The sequence below is a fragment of the Venturia canescens genome, chromosome 7, assembly GCF_019457755.1.
Source record: "Venturia canescens isolate UGA chromosome 7, ASM1945775v1, whole genome shotgun sequence".
NCBI classification, from domain to species: Eukaryota; Metazoa; Arthropoda; class Insecta; order Hymenoptera; family Ichneumonidae; genus Venturia; species Venturia canescens.
Window position 1 is genome coordinate 16,333,121 of NC_057427.1, and position 8,217 is coordinate 16,341,337.

Sequence of the window (8,217 nt, forward strand, 5' to 3'; positions counted from 1 at the left end):
TGATTTGATTTTTTATAGATTGTGTTTTATTTATTTGTGTTTTATTGATTTTTTATAGTTTGTGTTTGAAAAAAATACCGTGTTTGGATTATTGCTTGCAATTAAAGATCAATTATTAAGGAAGTTGAGGCATTAGAGTGAAAATGATGTCATCGCTTTTAAACCGATTGTATCATATAAAGTGAAGTGTAAAAAAAGAATCGGTTAAATTTTCAAACAGTTTAGGAGCGTCGTTGCTGAGAAAAATCAATAACAATTTGGGCCAAATAACATGTAATCTTATGGAAGTCGAGACACATTCAGTGATATCTTCGTTAAAAATGATGCTAAAAGTATGAAATGTTTTGGGCAACATGAGCAAGGCTTGCTGAATAAGGTCAATTTTTTCAGATTTATTAGGAGATTTGCTAAGATTATATTAATAATAATCTGTTTCCCGTGCAGTTTTTTGAGGCTAAGATCGTCACCGTTCGTGTTTTCGACTAAGCTTTCACCAGTTTTTCGTCTTTTTTGTCCTCAACTTTTCTTTCAAGTGTACGCAACATTGCCAAACTGTAAATTGGCCTATCTTTTGAAAGGTACAGGTCATAACTTTTGGGTAAAAAAATGACTGTACAGCCTCAGCTTCCTTAATTCCATGGAATCAGTACAATGTAACTCTACCGAGTCTCTTGATACCGTGGACTGTTCAAGAAGTAAAAAGAGGATGTATTCCAAGTTTATATATCATTAAAACCAACAGTATTTAAATTTCGATTTCTGTCACTGACACTTTTCAATGAAAATTCATTTATGAGCAAAACGGGAAAGGAGTATCTAAATGTATTTTTGTATTTACAATTCCCTAAAAACACATCACCAAATCAGTAATTTGCTATAATTATAGGAATTTTTTTACAAAATATTTCAGACAAACCGTCAAAAAAAAAAATTCTTATTTATGAATAGAATATCGATCTAAGACTAGCTTAAAAAGGAATAACATTACTAGAACAATGAACATTAAAAATTATCGATATTTCATGGTTTACTAACAATGTTTATGTTGATCCATTTCAGATATTTAAAAATTCATATTCTGCTGCCCCTCTCTTACCATACCCTCGATTTACTACAAAACTATAGAAAATTTGGTGCAATGTACAGTATAATACTAATAGTACCTTGCGTGACAAAAGTTTGTGTCATATAGGTTAGCTATCTTAACCAAAGGTTTTGCAGCACGGTTTTACATACAGGTCTGAACTCTGGAAACTCTGCCCAAATTTTGGTGGTGGGGGTAGGTTTCTTACGCATGAGAATTTTTGTCAAAAATCGACACCACGCGGCGTTGAGATCTTGCCTACCGGATAATCATAACCTTAAAATCTACCTGAACATGACGTATTGACGATCCACACTAAGCATGCGACGCCTCGCGGATTTTTCTTGAACTGCTGTTGGAGTGCAAAGCAGACGATCTGTCACGTAATATTAATGTCGTTAAGGTGATGGAGCAATCGCTATCTCGCCACCGTGAGTGCGAGAGAAATAGCTGCAATTTTCGAAATTGAATATGTTCGACACGGTTCGATCAATAAAAAAAGCCCCTGTCAGCGTATTTTTGCCATCTTTTCGCGTCCGCTGACAGAGCCTTTTTTGATTAGTCAAACGACAGCGGAGAATGTTCATTTCGAAAATTCGAGGTGAGGTTAGTCGACTGATCCATGCTCTTAAGTGGTTTTTGGAGCAGTTATCAGCAAAAATGTACGTATTCATAAATTTGTCGAAGTTTTAAATACGACTGGTCCATGTTTCCAATGCTAACTTATGTCAAAACTGCACTCCAATAGCGCCATTTTTCCGAGGGACACAAGTGCCGCCATCGGTAGTGTGGATCGCCAATAAACAAACACGAATTATTTATATCGCATTAAATCGTTGAAAGAAAAAAATGCCGATTGTTTGCGTCATTGTGTATTGTTATTTATTTACCCATAAATATTAACGTATAACATCGGCCAATAAATTATTGCAAAAAAATATCTATTCAAAAACTTATTCGAACTTTTTACGTTATTGTATATTGATTGCTATTCATGTAAGCTCTTGTGAAAAAGCATTTCAAAATTCAATTAAACTATCACAATATTGGAAAGAATGAATAGTAGTGTCAACAGATTTTAAATAAAAATGAATCAGCATCACGTTTCAAACATTGGGGTTAGGTGTGACGGATATAGGCAGATGTGGGATTGCGGTTACTAGTGCTGTCTTTGTTCAACACCTCCATTGCCCTCGCATCATCCCGCGCTATCGTGGTCTATAAGATAGCTGCGCCTCTCGCGGTCAATGTAGTAAAAAAATTTCTTCAATAAGAGACCCTCGAAATCTGCCGAGTTTCCAGACCTGTATGTAAGACCGTGTTTTGCAGTGAAAAAAATGAAGTTTATCCGACGGATAACTTTATCTGGAGGATAGCTATCGTTAGTTCGAGGGGTTTAACGCGCTATAAAATCGTGCAGAAGGGCATTGAATTCAACATCAGAAGGATATCTGGCTACTCCGAGCACTGGATAAGTTTATCCGTCGGATATAGATTTCTAGAAGTGAAGAGAATGTAGAGAGAACAACTACTACTGCTGGGCGTCCGTGGGGACGTTCAGGTCAGAGTCTACATAGTTGTGTGGAGTCGAGGAGTTTCTGGATAAGTAAAGGATGGTTATGTCGGTATTGAAGATCCCTACGCAAGTGCGTAGCGGTGGAAAAGAATGGGATTGTTGCGTTATTCGTCTCCGGTACGGTCACAGACTCATCAGTAGAACTGAGTGACTCGTACCGTGCTCTAGACGCGCTGAGGATGTTGAGACGTAGAGCGATGCGTAATTATATTGAAACGCAGACCTAACTATTCGCTTACGAGAAACTGCCTTGACGGATTTGCCGCGTAGTGGCAGGGATGAGAAGCTTCGGGAGCCCACAAGAACGAAATATGAAATGTAGAAGACATCTTGTGGACAAAGTTATCCAAAAGATGTCTGTAGGTAAAGAAATTGGCCACTAGTCTTTCATGGGAGGTCTGAAACGTCTATACGATTTCGGTGCTGAATGGGCTGGATCGTTGAACACTGATTCCCATAATCCTATATAACAACCGGCCCGCGAGCATTTCGATAGAATAAGCAGAATTGTGTAAATGCGTCGTTTTCTCTATCTGTTTTGTGCGCACGCGCATTTCTTATTATACAGTCTGAAAGGAAAATGGTTTTATGGCATGCAACACTTTCATTAGAGGTTAGTTGTTGGTGCCTGCCAGCTATTTTGTTTGGTGGACTGCATCGATAAAGACAACCGTGCACAGACAAACTTCTCTCTCGGCACGCCCAGTCAGCGTTCCTGTTCCTGTATAAGTAGAGCTCAGTACATTGTGTGTAACACAGTATCGGTCTGTGTCGCTTACTGGAAGCGTTCGAGCTTCAAGCTCCCTTATTAAGGAGGTTGGGTACAAAAGTCTAAATAATTAGAAATTGATCAAATTTGGTGATAATGTTCTTGAACATCAAGTGCGAAAAAACAATTTTTTTCAAAATTTTCTTCTGTTTAGTTATCGAGTAATTACGGCAGATTTCTTATGCCCGGAATGTATACCTATATATATGGAAACGCTACGCTTGTACACGTGAACTTTACTCGATAACTGTACAGAAGAAAAATCTTAAAAAATTTGTATTGTCAAATTTGGCACTAAAGAATATGTTCACCAAATTATATTAAATTCTTATCATTTTGAAATTTTTAATGTATTTAACCATGGTTTAGCATGGCAACATTGTATCGTCGCTATCCACCCTCCTTAAATTAGAGTTCAGTGGTTTACTCGAGAAGCGCAAGAGGGATGGTGCAGATTCGATAAAGGGCAGGTCGAAAGTGCTCGTGGCGCCTCTGATGTCATGAATTATAGGTTTTTAGGGTAGCACCAAGGAGACTATAGGGAAGGAGTCCAATCTCGGCAATCGGGCACATCCGTAAAAGTCTCCTTGGGTAGCACCTTCAATACTTTGATTGAAATATAATCATAATAATTATATATATATATATATATATAATAATAATACAATAATGATAAAAGATCCCTAAGAACTTTTGCTTTTCATCACTAGTTGCGCGGTAGTCTAATTGCTGTGAGAGGTAAAGGAGGATTATTGTCAAGCTGTAGCAGGCAAGGTAGGATCCTCCACAAGTGTGGTGTGAAAAGAATGGATTTAGGATCGTGCGTTTTTTTTTTGTTGTTTTGTTTATTTCAGATGCTTTGTACAGTTTTTGAAATACATAAATAGTTGAAGAGACAAACAATGGAAAAAGTATCCAGACGTAGTATATGAGATAGCCCTCGCGAGCTCTCTGTCAGTCTAGCGGTTTTGAGGCATATTGCGATCTATTAAATTTTAGTGAGGCGTTGTGTTGTAAGCTCATACGAGTAATGACAGAATCGTGGGTTCCGTCTCGAATATAAAGCGGCAGACTCATAAGTGGGGTTGTGCCGACTGTATTTTACACCAGAACCGACGCTTTTCGATAACGGGTTAAGAGGAGAGGGTTTATGTATACGCATAATTCTAACGCATGTCTGTCGAAACGTTGACAAGAAACTGTAGCCTCCTAGTGGATGTTGCGTGAATTACTGGAACACCACACTACTTCCCTTTGTGGTGAAACAGCAACAGCATGAATTGAGTTCTTCTCGTGCTTTAATCTTATTTCATTGCTTTCGATGTTCGTTTGTTTTTAAAATAAAAAAAAATATTAACAAATTGAATAAGTTAAAGGATGGAAAATAGTAAATGCAAAATTCTTGCGAATAAATAGACGGATTATGAAGAATTGTTTTGGACGTGAATCGGTTGAGGCATTTATTTGTTCTTTTTCTTTTTTCATACACATATACTCATTTAAGTGAGAATCTTTGGTTATCGGTTAGATCTGGCCACAATCGAGCAGACGTCGAATTATATATAATATCCACAATGAATTTCACAATAACATCGTAATTCTTTAAATCTTCACATTTTTTGTTATTTTATTAATTGGCATTACATCAATATCTCCATTTTGTTGCTGTTATTCTTTCTTTTTCATTGTTCGGTCATTGGTTTAGATGTATTAAGTTTTTCTGGCTTTCCCCTCTTTTTTTTACTCCATTATCATTCATTATAGTAAAATATACACATAATTCATATTCATCGTAATAATATTATTGATATAACATATCGATTTATTAATTTTTGTTCTGTTTTTGTTTGCTTTGTTTTTTCATTATCTCTCTTTGAAATATATCAACAATTGCAAGTTATCTAGATATTTATTATAATCATTTCATTTCGTCCGAGACCCTCTGCTTCACCGATATCTCCGAAAGATGACTGAAATTAAACTGAACGATGTTGGATATCTGTGGGAGCCAGTTTGTTCTTTTTTCAAATTCCCCATTTTTTCATATCTACTTTCAGTGATTGTTTGACACATTCATTTACAAATGTAAATAATACGAATAGAAAAGCGACGTTGAACAATCGGGGAACCAAGGATGATAAAAATTGAGAACGATATTCGTTCGACGGAAGTCACGTTTCTTCTCTCTATCTTTTAAACTATATCTATTGTGGAAAAAAAATGTGTGTTAGGGATACAGCGATAGAATGTCAAAACGTTCATTTAATTGCTACTGAAAAGTCAGGAGTATTTTTGTCTATCGAAAATATTTCAGCATTTCGCAGTGAGATTGAAAAGAAATTTTCAATCTATGAAATTACAAATCTAAAATTCCATCTTCGAGTAAAAAAAAATTGAACCACATAAAAATCACATACCGCTCACAAACGTTGTCAAGAATAAGACAAAAAAGCGTGAACTGGGAATAACCCGTTGCTATGGGAGCACGCAGGAGTTGGGATATGTTGTGACTGGTAGACGGTGAGGGCAAATTTTCAGTCTCAGTATTCAGATGAGTTTCAAGGGCCTCTACTTCCTCGGATTTTGGTTCCCTACCTCGTTTTTTTCAAGTTCATTTCATTTGCGTCCTTCATTTTGCCTGGTTATATTTATGGTTTCAGAGAAAGTATAGTCTCAGCAGAGCCTCAGGCCAGCAGACGACAGGGCTGTCAATGTACTTGTCCCGAGACTCTACCGAGTCTCTTGATATCTTTTCACTACTTGTCAGTAGTATACCTGCAACATGCGACTCTAGTCCGGCGAAGGGGCAGGGGCAAGGGGAGGGAATGCAACGAAAGAGGGAGAGACGAATTATACTTTTAGAGATTTACCTGGAGATTTTTTTGAAATATTAAGTTCAAGTTGGTTGTTTCATTGTACATTTGCAGACGATGAGGTTTTTACTCATTTTTCATTTGTTTTTCTTCCGTCGTTGTGACGTTTTTTATCATTTTCATATATCGGATGAGCAGTCCTTGGATGAAGCGAGGAAAAAACTCAATGATTACATTAAGAGGAAGGAGGGCGAAGGATTTCTGAATCTGTACACACGTATTAACGTGAAAACAGTCAAATATTCGCAGTTATCCGTGATCTTATTATGAATGATGGGATTATTAGTATTATCATTGTTAATATTATTATGATTATGGAGATTAATATTAGTATCAATATTATTACGATTATCATCATCATCATCATCATCATCACCATCACCATCATCATCATCATCATCATCATCATCATCATCATCATCATCATCACCATCATCATCATCATCATCATCATCATCACCATCATCATCATCATCATCATCATCATCATCATCACCATCATCATCATCATCATCATCATCATCATCATCATCATCATCATCATCATCATCATCATCATCATCATCATCATCATGATCATCATCATGATCATCATCATCATCATCATCATCATCATCATCGTCATCGTCATCGTCATCGTCATCATCATCGTCATCGTCATCGTCATCATCATCATTATCGTCGTCATCATCATCATCATCGTCATCATCAACATAACATCATCATTATCATCATCATCATTATCATCATCATCATTATCATCATCATCATTATCATCATCATCATCATCATCGTCATAATTATCATTGTTGTTATTATTATGTGTAATTATAATTTCGGTTTCAATAATATGTACAGGGACGACAAATGAGATTCTGCTTCCCTTACAAGAGAAAAAAAACACTTGGTATTTTTTCACTAAAAGGTATCATCGTGGTTAGGTCCAGTCGAATAGTATTACAATAAATATATATTATTTTCATGACAGTTGCATCAACGAGGTGTGTATGAATGGAAGAAAAAAATGGGTCGGTAAGTGTTTCCTTGGGGAAATTATTTTGAAAGCTTTGGTATAAAAATGACTATATTTTTGTGTTGGAAAAATAGAAAATAAATGATTTGCAGGTAAATGATCGAAAGGGTTGGATATAAGACGTGGCCCCCGATGGCGAATCATTAAAATTTCTCCAACGAGAAAGTTAATAAATGAATGTTAATAAAGAATTTGATTGATGGGTTATAATCGCTAACAATCGATTCAAGGATCTTTTACAATCGGTTAATGATTGCTTTTTTGTTTTGTTTTCAATGAGGGGTACTTTCATTTTTTGTTTTACCCTCTCGCATCCACGCACCGACTAAACTCGTCGTTAAAGATTGTCATCGGCTCTCTTTCTTTCTTTTTTCCTTTTTACCTATGCATTTCAGCTCCGTTTAATCCCCGAACCGAAATACTGTCTGTATTCTTTGTAAATTTTCATTTTTTTCCCCCCTTCATTATCCCAAATCTCGACGCTATGAGAACATGGATCACTTAATAAAAATGACTAAAAACGACGTCCCTGAAACAAGTATTTCCCAATCGAAAAATCAACGGTCACAAAATAGCCCAATTTCTTCGGGTTTCACTCTGTATTTGTTGATTGATCGAATCTCAGGAAAGTTTGCTAGTAGATTTTAACCATAATTCAAAATTTTTGTAACATCCAACGTTCTCGTTCATGTTCTCTTATTCCCTGTGGTTTTCTAAATTTCATATTTGCAATCTCGTGTAGATCTTTTTTAACCGCAACGATCATACGTCGTTCGCATTTAAACACGTTGAAATGTTAAGACTGGTTCATTTCTTAAAAATCTAGTTTAAGCAGGTACATATATAGACACAGGTCTTCGGAAAGTTTCATTTTGTTTCTCA